At 39.8% G+C, this 17,828-nt stretch overlaps 1 long non-coding RNA gene across 1 annotated transcript; it reads left to right on the top strand.

The window, feature by feature from the left end:
- Nucleotides 1-814: 814 nt before the first annotated feature.
- LOC123982912 lies at nucleotides 815-1,144 on the top strand. Its single transcript, XR_006828085.1, has 2 exons — nucleotides 815-896; nucleotides 1,059-1,144. It is a non-coding gene; the product is annotated as an uncharacterized LOC123982912 (long non-coding RNA).
- Nucleotides 1,145-17,828: the final 16,684 nt, after the last annotated feature.

The following is a 17,828-nucleotide window of genomic DNA, read 5'->3' as shown; positions in this document are numbered from 1 at the left end:
ACAATTTCATATCCTGTTGCGTTTCAGATGGTGACAGTTTTGTCAGTGAATTGTTCTTACACAGCACATCATTCCCAAGGAAATTGTTGCACATGATTTAGTGCAGTGGGTCTTGGTCCTTTTGGTTCACCAGAAAACACCTTAGTACAAAACAGTTTCTATCAGTTCCTCCAGTCCCATTTATCCTGTTTACAGGACAACATAAAAATATTGGAAATCTTAATGAGATCAAAACACAGAAGCAAGCAACCCTCTCATAAACACCTACTTTGGGCCTTAGCTCTGCAGTAAAAAATCATGTAAACATTATATTTATGAGAAAAAGACTATTTGGAACATAATGAGCATATGAATGGACAGCATGGAAACAGATAGTGCTGCAGGACTGGTCTAAGTAAATGCTCTGTATTTGTATAGCGCCTTTCTAGTCTTTTCGACCACTAAAAGCGCCACAGCTTTTACATTACATCTGCATTCAAATTCATACACTGGTGGAGTAGCCACAGCAATTCGGGGTACAGTATCTTGGAGGAGCCGGGGATTGAACCGCCGACCTTCCGATTAACGGGCAACTCGCTTTACTGAACCACAGTCGCCCACAAAGCGGTAAGCGGTTTCTTCCGTCATTTGATACTTTTCCTGCCGATCCATGCTGATCACAATCTCTGTTTTCCACAAAACAGCAAGCTACAAAATTTTTACAACCGCCTTTAAAAATTCACAGAATTAATGTTTGATACTTAAATTCTTTAGTGGAGTATCACTTTAAGACTGCTAAATTTCAGGATATTCATGTCTCAATTTTCTCTGTTTTAGATGTTACTTTTTCCCCCAGCAGCCTCTGGATGGCCTTGAGGTAGTCATCATTTAGTGTCAGACACTTTCACATGTTGCAGGTATGATTTCCGGGCACTGCAAGGCCTTCAATGTAATTATCTCTTCTTAGTCCTGCATTGATGTTGATCATTGGTGTTTTTAATAATACACATAATACAGCCATGGCTTTGCAGCTGCTGTGCCCTTGACTAATCCCTGGCATTACCATGTATCTCTTTCAGATCACACATTCACTGTCATTGCAGCATGCAGAGTAAACAATGGAAGCATGTCCGGTCTATATGAATAAAGTAAGGCATTTTATGTATGCTGCTTGTTAATTCGATTATTATTATGGATGCAGCATAAATGAGTTTTAACTAGGATGTAAGAGGTCGCTGTTGGTGCAACCATGGTAACAGGAATACAGGGTTAGGACCCAAACGCAGGTTCCTGAGGCAGAGCTAATGCAGTTCAATTTGTTTACACAATAGGTATACAAAGGTTTACGGGATGATGAGGCAGGCAACGGTCAAACCCAGAGAATGCAGTCCAAACAGGCAAACCGATCTGACAAGGAGCAGGCAATAATCAAAAGTCCAAAGAGAACAGTCCAAAACATGCAGGGGAAGGCAGGGAACCAAGACATGAAGCACACAGGAACATAACATAGTCCGATATGGCAGTACTGCAGGGCTGATGAGGAAACAGTGGAAACTGCTGACCCGGGAAGGTCAGGTCACTGCAGGACTGGTAAGAAGTGGGAACAGGTGTGTGGATGGGTGGGACAGTCAGGTGATGAGGTAAGAATATCCGAGGACATCTTGTGGACGGCAAGGGGATGGCAGGTCTGGGGAGGTAAAGGAAGGAACATGGCCTGAGAGAGCAGGGGCTGGAGATGAGAGTGTGAGAGTGTCCTCCTGGCTGCAGGAGGGGACGTAGCACAAAGTAGCAATAATCTGACTGAGAGAAAAGTTTCTTGATTTGCAAAATACCTCATCCTGTAGCATTTGCTTTCAAAGTCAAACTGATTCAGAGGAATGCATAATAACAGACAAAAAGACTCCTCTTTAAGTTGCATTGCATTGAAGATAAAAAAAAAAATAATACAACAAGAGAAAGACATTCTACTGATGATTCATGTCTTTTTTTTTCTACTTCTGTGAATAGATCCAGGGAAGACGTCAATATTTTACACATCTTTCAAAACATGAAATATTTGTTGTGTCCAAAATCCCTGTCCCTTGTGAATTATTCAGTCTCTTTGCTTTTGAAATGCAAAAACATCATGGATGTATTTGTTGTCATAATTAGCTGGAGAAAAAAATAAACATTTTATAAAGGGATCTCAGATTTTCAGAAACAGCTGTCAGGTCATTTATACAACTGAGCAACCAATATCATTCCTCTTTAGAACTGCATTCACATCTACACACATAACATGTCAGTATTCAGATCAAATGGAAACGATACACAGCTACAAAATCCCTGTATGGTTTGTTCTTTGATTATTTCGTTGAAATACGGAATCGAAAAAAAACAAAAAAACAAGTTGTTTTTTGGTAAGATAAACAGAAAACAAAAAAACAGACATCTGCTTTTGTTTTTCTGTTTTAAAACCAAAATGGAAAAATATTGATTTAGATTTTTAATGTGTCCGATTTGTGTAGCTTTGTGTAGCAGATACACTTGAGCGAGGGCGGTGCCTGCTTAAATGTAATTAAGATGAGCTTGAACATCAACATAGGTGGGTTTTTAGTTAGAAAAACTGATGGCTCACCGTTCAGTTTGTAACTCACTAGCAACTGGAACAGGAATGCCTTAGAAGTTGCCTAAGCATCCTCTGGTTTTTAAGATTTCTTCAGTATCTAAGTAATTCAGTGATAGTTGTCAGTACATCCAATGGTAGACAGTAAACATGACATGGTAATTTTCGTTCAGCCTCTCTACACTGTTTCGACCTGACCTTCATTTTCTTTGTGAGATGGAAGAATTTAGAAAGTTGCGCTGCAGAGAGCCTCCAGCTGCAGGAACACATGGATTAGGCTATGCATAAAATCAGGAGCATCGGACGTCATCCAGCCAAAGGGAACGACCACTGACCGTCCAGTGCGTCGTTCGACATTGAAACGGAATAATGAAAGAACGAATCATACACGGATTGTAAAACACCATTGATATATTATTAAATTGGTTCTATTAACAGATATTTATTTTATTGTACCTTAGACATCTACCCGATGTGGCCACAGTCCACAGGTGAGTCACAATGATCAGAAAGCAAAACCCAAAACAACTACCCCTTTTATTTTGTATTTAGAGCCACACACCAGAAGCAGTGATATGGGTGGACATGTCGCACCTTGCCAGAATACACAGCTGTCCTGTCAGTGTGGTCATGGATGCCCCTGTGTATTATGTTTTTATTTTATTTTTGGCTACTATAAAATCATTGTGTGGTCACAGAGATATTAGATGCAGAAAATAAGATGCATTACAGATAAGAGGATTACAGCAACCCTCCTCCTTGCTCCTAGTTTGAGATTTTAAAGCTGCTCCAGGAGCAGCTGGATCCTAGGTGCTAATCTTGGCCCTCCAAAGTAAAAGAGATGGCTTTCAAAGATCTCTCTGCCATCATCATTACTGAAGCTACAGATGGTCCCAGTTTTGCATGGCTACCAGAAGGCAGGGGGTTTCGAGTGAGGCTGCTACTGAAAGGGAATACATGGTTTTGTTAAGAGTGGTTTGAAGTGAAGGATAGACAAAATGTTGGAAACGAAATGTTTCATATCCCACAAACCATCTCACATGTTTCCCTCATCTGCGACCCTTTGCTGGCCTCCCAATGTTTATACACCATTTCCCTTCTTTACCAGTGATTAAGTAGCACAGTGACATTATTATACAAAGTTATTCCCGTTTATAGCTGTTAAAATCCACAGTGCAGACATGTTATCAACAAAGAGAAGAGATAATACTGATAAATTTGTATTTGTTGTCTTAAAATAATCCTTGTGGTTGTTTCCTTTATTTCATAATATAAATCCCTACCGTGTTCGGGCACTAGGACCCTGAGGGAGGTTGCTTTTCATAGCTGCTCTGCCGAGCTGCTGAGCAACATTACACACAAACAAGGACACTCAGACACACAGACATGGTGAAGGAAGATTGATTCAGCCTAGTGAGTGATGCAGTGTAAAACTTTTTTTGTTCATGACTATTAATTGCTGAACTTCAGCTATGTTTAGTTGAGGTAAAGGAAAGGAGATATTTTGGCTATGGAAAACACTAGTGTTGATAATGTGAACGCCATTAATATTACCTATCTCTAGTAGCCTATTTCAAAACAATATCAGTCCCCATAGAATATTTTGTTTTCTTCTAACAGTAGGCTTTAGTTGGCAGATCTAGGCACCAAGGCAATGCCTAAACTAAATTGTTTCATGATGTTTAATATATTTGCTATATTCTGACCAACTTACCTTTCTAAATCCATTTGCTGTAATAAATTAGTAAATATGTAGATTTTGCCTAAATGGCTAGGATATACATGAGCGTATACCCACAGATATACACACAGGAAAATATAATAAAATAAAAGCAATCATACATACTACATGCATCCATACATATGGAGGTTTATTCCCTCCACTATCAGGTTATTAAATTCAGACAGTATCCACTTTAAATAGGATCCTTATTTATTGACTACATACCAAAATCACACTCTGATTGAACCAATCTACAGTGCAGTAACAGTAATTAGTGTAATTAAATAGCATTCATTGGACCTGCAACTTATCTAATATATTGAGGAATTATTTATGGTATTACTTTATCACACTTACATGAGCAGCTGGGTAGCGTTTAAGTCACTGCCTACAGAAGAACTCTGTCTGGCCTAAGTGAATTCCCCCCATGCAGCTTTGATGTGTCTCAAAGCAAACATTACAGTAACCTTAGTTCAACAGAGGAGAAGTGGAAGAATAGAATATGTCACTTTTTACCTGTTAACATCTTGGCTATTTCACTTGTTGTTAATATAAGTGTAGTTCTAATACAGTAACAAAGATGTTAGTGCAAAGATTTTGCAAGCGCAAGTTACGCATGCCCTGGGCGCTAAGCCCCCTGTCTTTCTATCTTAATGACATCCCTGATGGAAACATGCCATAGAGCCATGGTAAGCTTAAACTCCCTGATTTTTAAATAGTTATATTTATATATTTAGATATTTACGAAGTCTATCGAACCTGAACTGCACCATGTCATCGCCAGCTTCATGCTCAGCAAGAGCAATGAGGTTACCATGGTGAGAGTGATTGAAAGCCCATTAGTGAACTGTTAGTATCGGTCACACAACTGGTCACTGTGATCTGTGTTGAAGGACTTATTTTAGTATTTTTTTCCCATGGAGGGATCAGCAGAAGATGAAAATCTACACTCCTTGGTAGAAATTGTTATAGATTTAATGATTTCCTCAAGCCAGTTATCGTATATATCGCAAATAAAATGCCGGTGGACTTTTGTAAACAAGAACAAAGCATACAGGAAATGGCATCTTCTTTTTTGGTTTCTGAAAAAAAAAAACCTTTTGAAAAACCGTAAACAACTCTCATCTGATCTACAAAGCACCGGAGGCTAAAATGAAAAGTTTAAAGAGGTGGTAATATGCTTCTTGGCTTTTTCCCTCTCCTTCATTGAGTTATATATCTTTTTTGTGCATGTAAAGGTTTGCAAAGTGAAAAAGCCCAAAGTCTAGCCGAAAGGGAGTTCCCATCTCCCACAGAAAGCTCTGCTCTGAACCGGCTGGCTCCACTCGCCTTTGTTTGGGTTTCCATTGTAGAAATGTTGTACTTGTACCTGCTTCCAGGTACTTTTTCCAGGTTCCAAGCGAGCTGAGGCGTAATGTGAAAACATGACAGACTGCTAATTGCTGCATCCTCAATGCACGCGCCAGACAGAGGCCAGCAACAGAAAGTTTTATATTTTACAGTTTTCCTATGGAATTTCATCACTAAATCCACTTCTGAGAAGTTTTGAGGTGAGAAATCAGCTGTGTAGATTTCGAATATTGACGGTTTTACGAGAAGTGATGGCGGAACAAAAATGTGCTTGAATATTTCCGGAGTTGAGGAGCTCCGCAAGTGGCTGCGGCGGAAGCCTGTGCCAACCCGCGGGAGGAGCGTGTGAGGCCGGCCAGCCGCCCGCTCACAGAGCTCTCTGCCCCCGCCGTCACACAGACCGCTGCAGCAACAACGGCAGAGGAAAACACAGCTGGAAGGTTTTCATACCGCTTATCTATCTTTACATTCTGAGTAATGTTGAAACGTTTTAACTAAAAAAAGAGAGCTGTGTGGATCGCTGGTGTGTGTGTCGCATTGAACATTATGTCGCGGCAGTTGTGTGTGGCGTCGCTATGACGACAAGCTGTGTACTATCTGTGGGTATTGTCTGCAATGGAAAATGGAGCAGGGCCGAGTAGAGTCGAGTCTGTCGATTTGCGCTATGGTAGCATTTTTCGGCAAGGCAGTATAGATCGTCAGAACACCGGCAATAGTTCAACGTTTAATCCTAGTGGTAAGATGTGGAACAATGATGTTGTGTGGTTGTGGACTTGAGTAACTTATACCATCTGCTAGGTTACGGTCGCAGTCTGAAGCGGCTTTGATTTGGATCACACTACCTTGTTTCTTACAACCCGCCCTTCTCTGCTTCTGATTGGCTAGTAGTAAGTAAGATGCATCACTCTGTAGCTCAAGAGCGGAGCGTACAACACATAGGGTGAAAAGAGGAGCTGCAGCAATGTGCAGTATGAGGAAAAATATGGTGTTTTTTGAAAATTAAACCATGTAAACCTGTTCTGATACAACCCCTAATTAAGATTTTGAACCTGAAAATGAGCATAATACCACATCTTTAATATCATGTAAAGAAAATGTGACCTGTTTCCTCATAATACAGATACATTGTCCCTGGTAGGGTTTTCATTTTAAAATCTTAAAAGGACAGAAGATGTTGGCCTCTGGCATTCGTCACTGACAGTAACCCCATCACAAAGCCTATGAGCCCTTGCCGAACTTTGGTAAGTTGGACCTACTTAAACATTTTGCCCAGAGCTGAGGAGACAAAGGAAATGGAGTCATCTAAAAATAGAGAGCCTCCAGGTTATCACAAGAAGGTTTCATATCTCAATGGATCCAAGGTCTGTTTCCCTTTTCCTGTTCCAGCCAGGGATATACAGGCTGACGAGCTAAGGGTCATTTTATTTAAAGACGCTGAGGCCGCGGGGATCAATGGAGTTAGAGGGATTATTTTTCCAGTGCCTCTGGAATGATTTTCTTGGTTCCTCAGGCTGCACAAATCGGTCATTGCATTAACATCAGATCACAAAATCAGTCTTGATTTTAAACAGAAGGCTGGCCCCGATATTTATCAAGTCTTTTGTGGGGAATCAGCCTCTTTCTATTAAATCAGTGCTGGCTAAAGAAGGACGCTTCATTGTGTCAACTAGGTTACCTCAAGGGAAATGCTGCCGATTGTCACTCTTAATATGTGATACTCCTAGGGGCAAAAAGACATCTTCCCTTAGTCATGATGGTAGGCACAAGGTCTGTCTGTCTGCTTGCCTGTCTGTATGTGCTGTTAATTTTTCCATTTGTCCAATATTCTACTTATATTTTTAAATCCTTGGTGTATTGTTACTGAATTGTTTTTCAAACCCATTTTTGCTACTCACAATCCTCACTGTTCCTTCACAAATCAGCAGGGAAGGCTCCTAACATGCTCAATGTACTGTAGTATTGCCTTGGTCTCTCAGGATCCTCCTAGCATTACAAATATAATACAAAATTCATATTCGCAAGCATCTGAAGTCATGACTCTCAATCCACAAGGCAATGAACAGGCAGAAAACATTTGCTTTGCATCTACATGGATTTATCTTGTGGGAGTATTTGCATACCAACTATCATTTGCATGTATTTATTTAACAGAGCTTCCGTGATGTGATTAGTTACCAAACCTGATGTTGTGTGGACAAACAGAAATGCAGTGCCAACTTGGTCTGCAGGTGCCTTCAGCATGTGAGACAACAGCAGTGACAAACTGATGGTAATTTCTGGCAGTACAACCTTTCAACCACCCACCTCACACTCCAATCCTCTCCCTCCCGCTCCTGCCTTGTGCCCTTGTGATTAATGTGTCTTACTCTCCACATGCTGCCCTTAAGACAAGAGAAGCTTACTGCTTCCCTTACCCCTGCCACAGGTCCCCGAAATGACACAGTCAAATAGGATTAGAGTTCGCATTTGGGGCGGAGGGTGTTTTTGTGCGTGTGAGGGTACAGAAGAAAACATCCATGAAGTAGTTTGTTTTTTTTTGCCAATTTATGTCAGAAGAGAAGAAAGGTGCAGCCGCTCGGGTGGGTTGATGCTTTGGCAGCCGTGCTGTTGCGACAAACAAGACTGGAGGGGGTAAGATAGGGATTTAAGGGGGTGATTCATTGCAATCTGCCACAATGGTATATGTGCCCAAAGCTGAAATCTCAGCCTAGGTTCTGCCTTAATAAAGCCTGTTGGCGTTAAGCCTTATTACTCAGCAGTCAAATGCCAAAAGACATCTCATGTTCCACAGTGAGACAGTGCTGTTCTCTATCTGGTCTTCAATTAAAAAGAAGCTGCAGTTTTTCTTTTTTTTTTCTTCTCGATTTTGGCTTCCAAAGATTATGAAAAGAATATAGAGATAAAGATTGTGCTGCATTCCTTTTCGCAATGATGTTCTTGTTTGTCTTGTACACCACTTTCCTTTACAGCTGCCGCCCCTCCCTAAAAGCTCAAACTCTCTCTCTCAGATGACCGGGGGTTATAACTGCTATAACTTGTCACAGTTTTTAGCTTAAGCCTATGGCATTTTACACTGCATAAATTAGCCTAGCGGCTAGTGGACTTTTCGTCTACTCATAGCTTAACAAAATTGAATATTGTTTATACTTATTCATACTTACTCACCATGGTTTAAGTAATTACATCTCCCAATAGAATGGCACGTATGAATTTCAGTGTTATTTAACGTAACAAGTTGTCGTCAATTTGAGTATTTCACCTATCTCTCCTCTGCTCTACTTTGTGGATGTCCACCCCCCCCCCCCAGCCAGCAGCCAGCAGCCAGCCTGGGGAGATGCTGTTTAAATTGAATAATGTCGGATTACTATTTCTTATTTCAAGGGCTGTTTGGGAGCTGTAATAATTGAAAAATAAAGGTTTCAAATTAAAAGTTCAATAACTACGTGATGTTTCCTAAGTTAATCATTTTAAATAATTGGGATCTCAATATTGACCAAAAAGAATAGTTGATTATGATTTTTGCCTTAATTAAGCAGTCTTATTGTTTTATAATATTGAAAACGCACTGATTTTATAATAATAATAAACTTTATTTGTATAGCACCTTTCATACAGAATTTTGCAACTCAACGTGCTTTACAGTTAACAACATTTGAAGAACAAAGGATGACGAGAACAAATAAAATTAAACAAAAGAGATAAGAAACAACAGAAACAATATCATAAAATACATATAGCAATAAAAACATAAGAAGTTATAAGGCTAAACAGTGTGGTTAAGTAAAAGTACTCAGTCATAGGCACGTGAAAAGAGAAGTGTTTTTAACCTGTATTTAAAAATTGCTGTATTTGGGGCATGTCTAAGATCATCTGGTAATTTATTCCAAATGTGTACAGCATAAGTGCTAAACGCCGCTTCTCCATGTTTAGTTTGGACTCTAGGCTGCACTAACTGATCTGTGTTCATGGATCTAAGAGCCCTGTTCGGTTGGTATTCTTCAAACATATCAGAGATGTATTCGGGTCCTAAACCATTCTGAAATTTATAAACTAAAAGCACAACTTTGAAGTCTTGATACCTTTGACATTATAATTTCTACAATTTTGAGTCTAACTGAAAGGGCTAACTGAAGAACATGTTTAGTTTTTAGACAAGGAAGGAAGTTGATTGACATATGTTGAAATACGTCTATGTAGAATATAAAGTAAGAATTTATGTTGGTGCACAAAATATCACTTTTTTAAAACTGAGGATGGCCCATAGGAAACAACCCCCCTACCCTCAACCCTAAAATAAAAGCAATGATGTTAACAAGTTCCTTAATGCAAAAAAATAGAAAGCATATTTGGCTCTTCTGTTGATTACATTACATTATCACTTGAAGCTGATGCAGCCTTAACGGTTATCTACAAATGCTTTTCAAAATCACAGTTGGGGAACATCTACATTTCAATACTGTCTTCCAGAGACTAGGACCAGTCAAGATGATAAGAATGGACTGGGGCCTAAATAGTAGTTGACGTCAAAAACTCAATCCATTGTGACATTTTTGTGTTGATTCTATGAGCCTTTTCATCCATGGCAACACGGGCCCAATTTGCAAGGAAGCAACCTTGGAGAAATCACAGCCCAAAGGGAGGGTGCAGATTGTGCTTTTCGCCTCATCAACCACTCTATCCCCCAGACAAAAGTAACAACTTTCTGACAACGCAAGGCCAAGAACACAGATGTTAAGCAATCTGGGTCTCAATAAAAGGTGTCCCTGGCTTGAGCTGCAAATGGAAGGAAATCGTTAAAGAAATTCTTTTGCTGCCAGTAAAATCCATTGACGTATCAAGGGTGAACGCCTACATGACTGGAACAACGATGAAGACCCAGTAGCTCTCTGTTGGTTCACACAGACGATGTGGTTTCTGACAGTATTATTCAGTAGCCATATATCTTACAAATGACCATCACCATTTTCCCATTTCTAGTTACTGCAGATGATGGTTTTGTTACTGTATAATGAAAGTAGAAGATTGGAATTGGTGGCAAATGAAAAGACCAGTCCCCATAGAAATGTCTGACTTCATTGCACTGGATGAGATTGAACCTGTCTTCTTAACCACCTTTCTGTCCAACTGCCACTGAAAGCCAATTGAGTTGAAACAGGTGCACGCTGAACCCAGCTGTCAGTCAGCAGTCTAAAGGCTAATTCGGAATGACGCTCTTTGTCCATCTGTGCAGGCTCAGTCTGTTTATTTTGGAAATCACAACTGGGGGATAGCTAGCTTTCTTCCAAACCTGCTTCTCTTAAAAATGTGTGTATCATTATGTGTATGATGGCACATTTTCTCGGTCTTGATTCTGGCACGCTTCAGTAGCTGAAAGAGAGGCTGTAAATGGGAGCCATTTTCTGCACCTTTCTAATCCTCTTACACTCCATCTTTGACCCCTTATCTTAGTTTTTCTTAAAATTGCAGAGCCTAATTACATATCACCAGTAGAAATTCAGCTGGATGGAAGCAGCTCCGGGCCATATGTGATGTAACAAAATGTGCTGTGCAACTTGTGGTGCAGAAGCTAATCCTATCAAATGAGGATAAGTACAACACAATCCCAGGTCTAACACAACCACATGGGCAGCTGATACAGATCCCCTCACATCAGCCTACCAGAGCTGATCTGAACTATGGGGATAAACATTTCTGCAGCATAGACCATACCTGCTCTTAATATCTCTGTTAATTTTAATATGCATTAGTCATTGGTGTCATGGTCTTGATTCGAAGATGCTGCTTTAAGGGCGACAAGTGACAAAACGTTACTCATGTACTGTTTTTTCTTTGCTTCTACAGTGCACATCATGTAGAAAATAACATGTTATTTATTTAACATTTCAACAAACAAAGTGACTGAGCAAGAGTCAAGCCAAAAACCAAGAAAATATAAAAGCCTGCTTTACCTTCGCAAGGTGTTCTGTTTTTGCACAGAGCTGTCTTGTGTCAGCACAGAGTGACCTTTCTCACTGATATGTATTACAGTTACATTTGCCCAGCAGACAGTGGAAACTTTATAAACTCTGTCTGCCGTATCCTCTCATATGCCCATAGCGAAGGCAACAAATACTGCATTATTGTCCAAACACAGAGGAAGCCTATATAGCTATGGCCTCTGTAAAGCTGCCAAGTCAGACTGCCTTCTCCGTGGTGCTTTATATTTTCTGTCGGGAAGTGTAGTCATAAACGAGGAGGTCTTTGTCCATAACTTTCCTCTTATTGTTTATCATCCCATTCCAGACCACACTCACCATGTCTAGACCCCAACAGAACAGGTCATTTATCATTAAACATAGATCTGAATTTTGACGCCAAACCTGGGATGGATAGGTGGAAAGAGCAGCAAAGTATGAAGAAGAGACAAGGGGATGCTATATTTCAGGGATGACAGACTGTTCAGGGGCATCTGGCAGCAGTTGCTTTCACCTGTGGTCTGTGCAGTTGGGTCATGAATCAAGCAAGTCAGCCAAACAATCACATATAGTAGAGGTCAAACTTTATCCTCACAGGCACAAATTAAGTTTACACTGACAATGATAAGGCAGGATTGGCAGGCCTCTGGAGGCTTTTGGACATTAAGGGGATGTAGGCCAGCATCCCTCATACTGTAGATTGATGGCGGACAGACTAAGCCTGGGAAAACATTGTGTCTTCTGTGAAAAGCTAATACAAAACATAAAAAGGAGGATTTAAGATATAGAAATTTGGTCAGTACAAAAAAATAAAAAACAGAATAAAAATAAAATTGGGTAACCTAAAGCAGCAATAAATTATTTTTAATCCACTTGGGGGCAGCAGTACACGCTCTAAACACAACATTGACATGAAGCTGATATTACTAACATGGAGCAACATTAGCATTCATTTGGAGTTTAGTTTCTGGCTGTCTGGCGAATATAAGCCCAATATATATTATACTTTCAGCTCCAATTTGGTCTTAACCAACTCCTGAGAAAAATATTTGGCTCTCTTTTGGCAGTTTAATTGACTCTGTAGCAGCTAAATTAGCAAATTTGGCAGCTAGTTGTAAATTGTGCCTGTCTGCTGTCAGGTAAATACAGTGCGTTTTTTTTTTTTTTTTGTAGCTGGAAATTAGCTTATGCCTGTGAGAACCAAAACAGAAAATTTGCAGGCCTTGACACCTAAACATATTGTTAATGTAAAAATATTTCTACTAGCAGCTTTAAGATAAAAATGTTGAGGTGGAAGGGAAGATGATTTTGATGTAAGGGTAAAAATGTGTGGAATCTGGAATGGTGCTCCTGTTTAACTGTGTGCAGCTAAAAAGAAGTTAAGGGAAGACAGCTCATACAATGCCTTCTGTTTTGGTGTTGCTGTTCATATTATGACATTATTGTAGCTAAGCTATTCAAAATGAATAAAAAATAGGGTGCAAATGGAGCGAAACACTAGACACAAGTATTTTCTAAGCACTAACTTTGATATATTCATGGTAGTCATTCATACAATGTATGAAGAACAAAGAAGGTTGTTTGACTTTAATACCTTTTTCAACCATTTCACACATGGTAGGAGGAAATATCTGTCTTTTATAACCAGCCTTTGGATGTCTGGTTAGTTGTATGAATACGTAGTAAGTCATTTTAGGGTGCTTTCACACCTGCCTCGTTTAGTTAGGTTGAATCGCACTGGAGTTCATTTACGTTATTATTCATAATAGGCTATGCGTTCGATCTGCTGTCTAGCATTACTAATCATGCTTATAATAAATTATTGCTTCGTGAGCTCTTTGCGATACAGATCAGAAGCGTTAAAGGGCTGCACAAACTTCTGTCAGTCACCGGAGTTTGATTTCCCCACATGGGTCCTGATGATGCAGGATGACAAAGCTGTCCAATCAACAAGTTACCTGTACGTCTGTGTAACGTCATGGTTACTTCTCTGGTTTGTTTGTAAAACTGCAGTGTGAACATGAACCGGACCAGAACTAAAATGCAACAGTGTATCATTTTTTTCACTTGGTCCGGACCAAATGAACTGAACTACAGGTGTGAAAGCACCCTTAAAGAAAGACCTGTCTCACCCTGTGGGAGAAGGATGATCAACAGTCCTGCTCTTTCCAAACTGTGATTACCTTTAATAACAGCATATTTACTGTATTAGTCAAGCTCATCTGGAAATTATCTCTCTAATTGCTCTATTAGTATGTGTAGCATCAGCCCCCGCAAAAGCCAGTTCTATCATTATGTGAAGTTATCTTGTAAATGAAAGACTGCACTGCATGGAAATTTACCTTTTAATTATTTTATTATTATAAGTTATGCAAATGTATCATTTCTGGTTTAATGATGATTACATGTCAGTGTTGTCTCTACGTTAGTCACGAACATCACTCTTGGTTTAGGGTTAATGTCATCTGTGGGTTTTCTTCCTCCTCTGCACATTAATAGAGCGGAGTGAGCTGTGGCTTTTTATGGACCAAAGTCAAGCACCTGCAGTGTCTGTATCTCATTGATGGTAAAAAGAAAGCCAGAGGACCGGCGATGTTCTGCAATTTCCCTTCGTACAGAGAGATAATTAGGAAAAGAATTTGATTCATTAGCCTATGGAAAGAAGCGTACCTTCCTCCCTGAGCGGACGGCCCTTCCACTTCAAAGGGGGCACAGGTTCTTTGATCCACGACCAGGAGTAGGAGATGGGTAGAACAGTACAGAGTACCGCTGTGATTACTGTACGCTTCATGGCTTCGCCTCTGCCTCTGGACACCAGCACTGGAAGATGGATGGTGATCGTCAGCCACGTTAGAAAGATAATGTGATCTGATTCAGAGAGGATTTGGCCCCTAAACTTGCTTGGCCCCAGCTGTCGAGATTAACTTTGTGTCATGTCCTGTGATTTCCAGCTTAGGTTTTTTTCTACATCTAGTATCTTTCTTCTCTTGATTTCTTTCATCCCTTTCCCACATGTGGTCTATTTTACAGCTCACTGGCCACAACACTGACGCAGTCACACACAGACATGGGGGACAAATGTGTGTGCACGAACGTGCACTTTCCCTTTTCTGTTTCTGCCTGTTCTTTAAAGAGAAGGACACGGTGATATTCCAATTCACTTGGTGGCTTTGGTTCTCTCAATGTACCAGTCACCTTCGTTTCAATTACAACATTTCTGCTGCGAGGGCGACTGACTGCAAAGCTTGTAGGAGCCTTTTCAGAATCCTCTTTTATTTAAAATTTGCTGTCTCTTATCTTCTCTTCTTTAAAAGCTTTTCTGCAGTTCTTATACAGATAGATGCACTACTTTGGGGCGGAGAGAATCCCAATTAATTTAGAGGTCGTTTGTTTAGTCCTCCCCATCAGATCAATTTTATGCAGGAGGGAAACAGGGAAAATCGTTACACAGCTTAAAAGAAACCTAAGTGAATTACAGTAATTATTTAATGCTTGGTCTTGATCAAGCTAAGTGTCTGTACAGGCTTTTATTTATTTCCTTAATAGCCCCTTCATCTCCCAAGGTCCCTCTGTGGACTGTGATAAAAGAAACATTCATGAACAGAGGACAAATTCAACTGAAAAAAAAAGTAAAACAGCTGCTGTTGGAACGTTTGAAATTACGATTTTTCAACTTGGAGAAGCCTCAACATACTGGAGAGGCTATAAAATAGACCCACATTTTACTCAAAGTATAGGAGAAAGTGATTTCTGTGTCATGAGATGTTTGCCCATCTTTACCAGTAATCAAGGAGAGTGGGCAATTCCTTTTTTTAAACTTTCGTGTGAATATACATTTTAGTGTCCAGTAAGTGTTCTCAGGTTTTATGGGTAGTAGAATGGCTCAGTAAGAGAAGCAGATATTAGACAGAGCTTTTGTAAGATTTTATCCTAGAAACCTGCTAGTGTATGTGTGGATGGATGAAATGGAATGACTTCGTACTTGACTTGGTAATTCAAAAGGCTTCAGTCCACTCCTCCATAGCACAGGTAATAGGTGTACGTTACCTTATTAAGAAGTTGGAGGTGTTCAGCCTTATGCCTGCAGCTTTTCATATAAAGGCTCACTGTTCCCTCTTGTTCCGTTCTCTGCCAAAAATAAAATTATACGCTGACAAAAAAAAATGCCTAAAATGATGACATCTTGTTTTGTTGATGCATTTTTGACCAATGAAAATAAATGAAAAAGTTTTATTTTTATATTATAACTTTTATTTCCTCTCACCAATGAACTTCACCACACAATAGTCATGTTTCCATCTAACATTTGAAATGTCGCAAGAAAAGAAAGTTATTAGGTGCGACCTAATAACTACCAGCTATGCTTCCTCGTGTTATGGTAATATCTGGGAAGATGCAGACATCTCAAACAACTGATCAGTGGTGAGGTAAATGTTCGCTACATCAGAACTTATTTGGCAAAGGTGTTTCCATCTCCCATTTCGCGCAACTCTTTTTTTGAAAGAGGCAAAAACCACCTCAAGTGAGCTTTTTGCGAAATTGAGCATGTTTTTTTCTCTCCAAATTTTGCCATTTCCATTAAGCTTTTCTAAAGCGATACTTCAAAATGTGCATAAAAACAACGTTGATGGAAACACGACTAATGAAATGATGATAAAAAATACTTTTAAGTTTTCAAAATGTCATCAACCATCGTTGTGTTAAAATAATTTTGTTTTATTTGACATGTACGCCAACTGCCATAGTCGCGTCCACAGCTACAAACCCATGGAACAATCTTGTTTGTGAAGCATAGATAGCTGCCCAAAAATAATGAGAAGGTTAATACGATTTTAGCTGCACTACTTAACAAGGTGTAGCTTTTATTTTGGCCCAGACTGAAATTACATTCTGCCAGCTAGAGTTTCACTTGAAGCAAAGAGGGTTTTTGTGATGTTTGTGGTGCTCAAATCAAAATTGGTAGAATTCTCTGTCAACACCTCTCACATACAGTGCACAGAGCTTGACACTCTTCAGAGAGTAACAAAGTACTCCAGCACAAGGAGCCAAAAAGAAGGCTCGGTTAATGATTTTGTGAGCCATAACCTTAGGAAAAACTCTGCTTCTTCTAAAGGGCACTGCTTTGGCAGGAACAACATTTTTATATTCTTTACTTGGGATTGGAGTAAGAGAGAAAACATGGCGGTAGACAAACATTTCAGTCCGAACAAATGAAGATAAATATAGCAACACATTTGGCAGAACAATTGGAGCTGAAAGAAACCCACCTGTTAATTCATATGGTTGCACAATCTGACATGACTGCAACTCCGCACCGCTGCCTGGTTTACAAGTTTAATTGACTCTTGTTGTAAATGTGCATTGGAAGATCGACATTGCAGAAGTGAGAACATTTTAATTGCGGGGTAAAACTGGAGAAACATTGTACAGGGGCAGTAACTGCGCCAGCTTTTATTTGAACTGTAAGACCGCAGCTTCACTAAAGCGGTATAAACTGGGCCAATAAAATGTAGCTCGTAATCATAGATGACATGAAAACTCACTTGATGATTCTGTCATTTAAAGAAGGAAATATGCAGTGTAGCCAATTCGGATAATACTTCTGAATGAAACTTTTTTTCCTATGATAGAATTTAAATTTCACTCTGTGCTTTGAGGTCGGTGAATCTTTGTCTGGCTGTGCCCTGGGAAGGTAAACTTAATTTACTGCTATATCTCTTTCCACTACTAAGGCGCAGCATATCCAATAGTGAACCTCCTAAATATAATCAATTATCTGAGCTCCAATGGCAGAGAATGCAGAATGCTGATAAGACTTTGTAGACTTTTTTTTTTTTCTAATGAAGAGAGAAAAGACGATTTGGTTCAATACCCTCGGGGAGTTTTTTTTCTCTCCTGGTAAAAAGAGAATTATTCATTGCATCCTCTGAGGGGAAAAGTCGATCATTCCCAGTAAGTCACAGAGTTGTTGTCCCTTTTTGGTTGTGCTGAGTAGGACCCTAGGCAATGTCGATTTTATGTCATATGCTTTGCTATGCTTTTTCTTAAAGGCATGGTTGTCAGGCCGACAGTGAAGTGACTTTGACTCAGTGGTATTATATACACAACTGACACTAGGTGATATTTATCAAGGTGCAGTGAGTCTGTCATGTCGGAGATGCTGGCATAGCCTGAAATCAGCATGGCCTCTGCTTTCACTGCAGCCCTCCTCCACCAA

The sequence above is a fragment of the Micropterus dolomieu genome, linkage group LG01, assembly GCF_021292245.1.
Source record: "Micropterus dolomieu isolate WLL.071019.BEF.003 ecotype Adirondacks linkage group LG01, ASM2129224v1, whole genome shotgun sequence".
NCBI lineage: Eukaryota > Metazoa > Chordata > Actinopteri > Centrarchiformes > Centrarchidae > Micropterus > Micropterus dolomieu.
This window is presented reverse-complemented; position numbering and strand designations above follow the sequence as displayed.